Source organism: Micromys minutus, assembly GCF_963924665.1.
Source record: "Micromys minutus genome assembly, chromosome: 18".
Classification (NCBI taxonomy): domain Eukaryota; kingdom Metazoa; phylum Chordata; class Mammalia; order Rodentia; family Muridae; genus Micromys; species Micromys minutus.
The window spans coordinates 18,092,520-18,099,437 of NC_137953.1; positions in this window are offsets into that span (position 1 = coordinate 18,092,520).

A 6,918-nucleotide genomic window follows, 5' to 3' on the forward strand; every position below is an offset into this window, starting at 1 on the left:
AAGATCCTGGATGTGAACATGGAAAGAGACCACCAGAGCCTTGTGAGAAAGAACAGTTCTTACAAAAATATGACTCTTAACAACCTTCATGTTCTTTAGTCACTGTTGATCATACCAATATCCCAAATTCATCCTTTGATTTAGTCTTCTTTCTTCAATATTCTAGATTATCTAGAGGGAGTGACACCTCAACTCCACTGCAATATTATCTAAAATGAGAATTGCAAGAATCTCAATGATATGAAACAACTGGATATAAAAACATATGAAAAGATAATCCGAGATGTGCGAGCTCCAGGGAGGAGATACCAGAAACAAACAAACAAACAAAAACCTCACCAAATAACAGTTCCTTAGAGATTAGTTCTGATAAGAGTGACTTAGGTAAAATCCAAGAAGATGAATTCAAAAGAGTAATTATAAGAATATTTAATTGAGGGGGAGGGGGATGGGAGTGAGAGGAAAAGGGGATAACATTTGAAATGTAAACACAGAGAATATCCAATTTTTAAAAAAGAAATACAAAGGATTAACCAAAAACCAACAAAAGAACAAAGCAACAACAACATACGCTCCAACATACAACAAAGACACATGCACCACAATGTTCATTGCTGCTCTATTTATAATAGCCAGAAGCTGGAAAGAACCCAGATGTCCTTCAGTAGATGAATGGATACAAAAATTGTGGTACATTTACACAATGGAGTACTACTCAGCTATCAGAAACAATGACTTAATGAAATCCTTAAGAAAATGGATGCATCTAGAGAATATCATCCTGAGTGAGATAACCCAGTCACAAAAGAACAGACATAATATGCAGTCACTGATAATGGGATACTAACCCCAGAAAGCTCTGAACACCCCAGAAACAACTCACAGACTGTGTGAAGTTCAACAACAACAACAAAAAGAATACATTTTAATTAAAATAGAACTGTATCACATCCCCCTTTCCTCCCTACAGCCCCTCCTAGTCTCTCTCCTATCCCCTCAAATTAATAGCCTCTTTTCCTATATTATTGTTACATATATACATATGTGTATGTATATGTACCCACAAATACTTAATTACAATCTTAAAAAATGTATTCATATACTTTTATGCAAAAATGCTGAAAATTTGTACATTTATCTTTGTTCTTTAAAATAAAGTAAAAAGAATAAATAAAATTTAAAAAGAAATATTTAATTAATAATTAACAATATAATAATAAACAATAATTAATAATATTAATTATTAATGGAAACAAACACCCAGGAAGGAAGTAAATAAGAAAAGAAAAGGAGAAATATTAAAGGGAAAAAATGAGCTTTTACCACTCTTATCTTACAGATGAAAAGGTTTTATCTTTCAGATAAAACATGGAGTTCGACTGGAATTTGTTTCAGGTTATACATGGAAGAGCAGGTAATTCATCCTTTAAGATTGCAGCCCACACTGTCTTGACTTCTAAGAAAGTGTTTTAGAAGCATAAAAGGACAAAACAAGAGAAAAAGAGGAAGAACATGACATAAGATTGGTCCAAAAGCCAAACAGGCAATTCCACCTGTACATGTAGAGTAACGGGCTTTGTTATCATTGTATGACAGCCCTTTCCTGTGGTGACACAATACACAGTCTACTCTCCCCCAGAAAGGGAACCCATGACAGACCACAGTAGTGATGTTTCCTAATGTCCAATTTTTCTAATCTATGATTATTTTGTTGAGGTTACTAACAGGAGAAAGGGTACTTTCTTGCTTACTAGGAGTAGGTATCACCAGGAAACCCACCCAACACCACTGACTGCAACCTTCAGATGTCAACTGTAACCATGGAGCTATCTTACAGATGCAGGAAGCATCACACTCCCCAACATCTCTTCCTAAAATGTAGCTGGCCAGAGTTTCCACCCCAAGCAACTGCTTAACTTTCTTTTTATCCTGTTGGTAGGGCCCTCTGAGAACCTTCCAAATTTTTATTCTCCGTTTGCTTACCTCCTGAGAGTAACACAGAATCTCCTTTCCTCACAGAGGAAGTATGGAGGAGACATTACAAGCTGCGGGGACACGGCTTCCAACAGCTTCCAACGTCTGATGGGGAGTCAAGACCAAACAGGAAATACGAAGAAACAACAGGTTTCACTGTGTGAGAACTGAGGAGACGGAGCAGCCTGCCAGAAGTGACCAGCTTCCCTAGCTCCGAGATCTGAAAGGAATTTACCATGTTAGTTTTTGTATAAGAAACTGTGAAGTACAGTAACAGGAGTGAAAATTCTACAGTGGTCAGTCCTAAGAGTGAACACGCTGTGTTGTAAACTGATGGCCTAATTCAAATCACTTCTGAAAAAAAAAAAAAAAAAAAAAAAAAACTATTTTTGTGGAGAAGCAGGATAAGGTGAAGTAAGTGCAATGATTACTTCCTTGTCCCAGGGAACAAATAAACCGTTGACAAGTAGCGACCTAAAGGAAGAAGTGTTGCTTTTGGAAAGACAGGTCATCATCATAGTGGGAGCTTATGTGGACAGTCAGTGGCATAAATAGGAAGTAGAGAGAAGAGAAGAAACCAGGTCAGGCTATCAACCCTCCAGGTCTACTTCTAAGGATTCACTTTCTCCAATAAGGCTCTGCCTCCTAAAGGTGGGCTAACCTTCTAAAGCATTGCCACCAGCTGAAAGCTAAGTGTTGAGATACATGAGTGGGTCTTTTCAAATTCAAACTACAGCAGGTGCGCTGCTTTCTGATGATTTGGCACAATTAGAGGAAATTCGGGACACATGAAACCACTCACGTCTCAAACTACCAGTCCTGAATATGAACTGTGGTTGCTAGGTTTTGACCCAAAAATTGTGTTCTCTCTGAGATAAATGGCATAAGCTCTGCTGATGACTAAAACGAGATCCTTGAATTCTGCACGAGGTTAGTCCAGCAGTGAGTAGATTCGCGGCAGAATTAAGAGGGTAAGCTTGGTTGGCCTACTGTGTAAGTAAACTCCTGATTCTGCATTGATATGGAAATAGTTGTGAAAATGCAAAAGGAAAATATATATCATACAATTGGAGAGCTGTCTCTAAAAGTCTTCTGGCAATAAGAAGTCCAGGAAAACCAGGTATGTGCGAATTTCCAAATTTTTAATTTCCCCAAAAAAAAATAGGCATTTTTAGTTATCTTTAGTTATCTTTCCCAGTTACCCTCTTCTTCCCAGCCTTTGACGCCCCCCCACCAGACTTTATGCCTCACAGGTAATTCCTTGTATCTATGCATTCTATCTCTGCTCCTATTAAAGCCTCTCTCCATGAAACTGTAGTAATTTCTTGTCCTCTATGAGTACTCCCTCAATATGGCACATAGAATAGTATGTGTTAGGAAAGACAATAAATAATTGTAGGTGGCAGAGTCTTTCTTTTTTTACACTCCTGTGAGGCCAGGAAGCCTGAATATTCCTAAGTCGAAGATTACCGAGCTGAAAGGTTCATCAGAATCATTCAATCAATGTCCACTCTCTCCTGCTGCATTTGGATTTAATTTAGATTGAACCAGGTGTGACCCTCATTCTCAGCCGCAGCTCGAAGAATGAATACTGTTTAGCAAGTGACATCGACAAAGTCATGGAGGGGGGACCATGTGATAAGGTAAATGATGAGTCTGTGTCGTATTGAAGGCTCATCGGTGATCCTGGAGAGGATTAGGAATGCAGCACACATCAGAAACGATCTGAGGTATTGGTGCCCTAAGGATTATTGTACGCCAGCAGATTTGCTCTTTAAATAGTTCTTTCATGTGAACTAGAGCATGCCACAGGCAGCATATATGGAAGTCATAGTGATGAGTTGGCTCTCTCTCTTTCTACAATGGGTTCCAGGTTCTGGTTACTAAATCCAAGGTTGTCATGTTTTTTTCTGCTAGTTCTTTTACCCACAGAGCCATTTTTTTGGTTGCTCAGATTTTCTTATTTTAAATAAGCTGTCTGAATGATTTACTAAATAAGACCTGGACCATTGAATAAGGAATTTAGCTATATTTATTGCCCCCATAGAAGCAGAAGAAATATCTAAAAGTGTGTAACATAGCTTAGTAAGAACAAAATTCTATATGAATATGAATTTATTACAAATCATAGTGCAAAGAAATATAGCAAACCTTGGACTGAAGTGACCCAGGGGATGGGTCTGAATAGAGAACACCAACATTTGGAAATACCCCCAGAATCTCAAAGTAGACTAAGTCAGAGAAAAAAAAAAAAAAAAAAAAAAAAAAATCACACCAGGAAATCACACCAGGAAACAATAAAGTAAAAACTATCCCAAAGGTCTCAGATGATCACAGCAGCCTGGCAATAGATGGTAGACCATGAAACAATGCCATTCATGAAAATAGGAAAAGGGCATTAAGACAATGGCTTTCCTGGTAATAGTCCTATATGGGACCATGAAACGATGGATATCATAAACCCTAAGCAGCAGGAAAAAAGTTCAGACTGGGAGCTAGAATTAAGGGTGACAGGAGTCAATAGGATGCAAGAAAATAGGAAAGGACCATTGCCTTGAGTTAGGGGGTATGCCATATTCTTGGCTATGAAGTTGAGTTCTTAAAAGTGAAATATAAAGAGTAGCCATGAAGCAAGTTAACAAGCTGTTTGGAAGCGGAGTAGGACAATCGGGAATGACAGTGTATTTTTTACACTTTACACGGAGTGACTGTTCTGTGTGCCTCACAGCAGACTGACTCCAGGAATCACAACAAGGCTCTGCTGACGGCAGCTCAGCAGCAGCTCCGTGGCATCAGCTGAGATCCTCAGAGAGGACCTCACATCAGGGAGCCAACCAGTCACTCAAGACATTGTGGATAGACAGTCAGTCCCTGCACACGGTTGCGCTGATGGGAGTAAGCAAGCCCCATTTAGATGTATTTTAATTTTTAGGCAGGCAACATGTGGTGCTGTCTTCCCAGGATCTCAGGAAGTGCAAACAGTAAGTCAAGGCTCCTCATCAAATTCATAATCTAGGGAATTAACAACCCTTTCTTTACAGTGTGCTGCATTGCTAAACAGTGGCGTCCGGGAGGCTTACTGTATGCAATGTTGTGGACTTACAATGGGCTTATAGGAACATAGCATCTTCCTAGAATAAAGAGGTCTATAGGTTCCAAGTTGAAAGGGCAGTCAGAGTGCCCACATATCAGCTCTACAACTAGGAGATCCCCTTTCTATTTCATTCCACACATCAGGGTTTTTAAAAGGCCCGTTCCCTTCTCTGTGTCTCAAGGCCCAGTGGTCAGGGAAACAGATGGGAAGCCCATGGAGAATGTTGGAAAGGCAATGCTCAATTAGTGGATGATAAAGCATGCTAGTATTGTCAAAGAGATTTCCTAGGTAGCAATTTACAATTTCTACGCTTCCAAGATTGTAGGCAAGGAGTAAAGAGGTTTATTCACAGGGCATAACAGTTTCGAAATGGTATTAGGCCAAGCAGTTTCTAATCAGAGCTGCTGGTTGCAGAGGGCTTCCCATATCTGCCTCTCGTTTCTGTGTCTGAAGCACCAAGGAACAAACCTCTAATGTAAGCGTTTCAGGGGGTGCCTGCTGTCACCACAGCCACAAACATGCTCCTGGAGATACAGGAACAGAGGGACAATAATAGGGCCTCAGAGCCAGACTGAGGGAGCAAAAACAAACAAAACAAGCAAACAAACCTCGTGACTGTCACCACTTAAAATGTGTATCACTTCAGCCAATCCTATTTCTGTGCCTTATTTTGACCTCTCTAACACAAAGATATGAACAGTATCAGAGGGACATGAATAATATTGGTAAAAGGCAAATTACATTCAAATAATTTATGACAATGGGAGACTCTTGTGATATATAGCTGGAGCATGGTAAGTATTCCTTATTATTATAAATATTATAATATTATAAATATTATATAAATTACATTGTCATTTAACAAACTGGGTCAAGTACGTCTCAACTACAGTTACATGTTGGAATCACCTGGAAAATGTTAATGCATATGGAATCAGGATGCCACCCTCTGAGATACTAATGGACCCAATCTGGATGACATAGAGGACATTAAACTTCTTTCTCTCAAGGGATGTTTATAGTTTAAACAAACTTGCAAGTCACTTAACACTTTCCACATTGCTGAAGAATGCTTTTTCCTTTTAAAATTACGTTTTATGTTAGTGCACAGACTAGTGGGTTTCAGCATGGCATTGTCAAGTATATTAAAACTTCTTTGAAATATCATCTCACTCCAATCAGAACGGTTATCATTAAGAAAGCAAATAATAACAAAGGCTGGTGAGGATGTGAGCCCAGAGGAATCCATGTTCTCTGAGAGGATGGATATGAAGAGCTGCAGCCTCTGAGAAAATCACTATGGAAGTTCCTCACAAAATGAAGGCAGGCAGGCAGGCAGGCAGGCAGGCAGGCAGGCAGGCAGGAAGGAAGGAAGGAAGGAAGGAAGGCAGGCAGGCAGGAAGGAAGAAAGGAAGGCATTCAGGCAGGAAGGAAGGAAGGCAGGAAGGAAGGAAGGAAGGCAGGCAGGAAGGAAGGAAGGAAGGAAGGGAGGAAGGCAGGCAGGAAGGAAGGAAAGAAGGAAGGAAGGAAGGAAGGAAGGAAGGTAGGCAGGAAGGAAGGAAGGTAGGTAGGCAGGAAGGAAGGAAGGCAGGAAGGAAGGAAGGAAAAGAAGGACTGACATCAGTATCACCCTGGGCTACTCTTGAGTATACCCACAAGACAACATAACACACATTTACACATCATATAGACCAGGACATAGAACCAGCCTAGACAACTGAGTAGGTAAAGGAAAATAAAATCATGACATTTTCAGAAAAAAATAATGGATAAAACTGGAGATCACAATGTCAAGTGAAAAGACTTAGATTCAGAAGAACGAATGACACATTTCTCCCTTAAATAGGGAA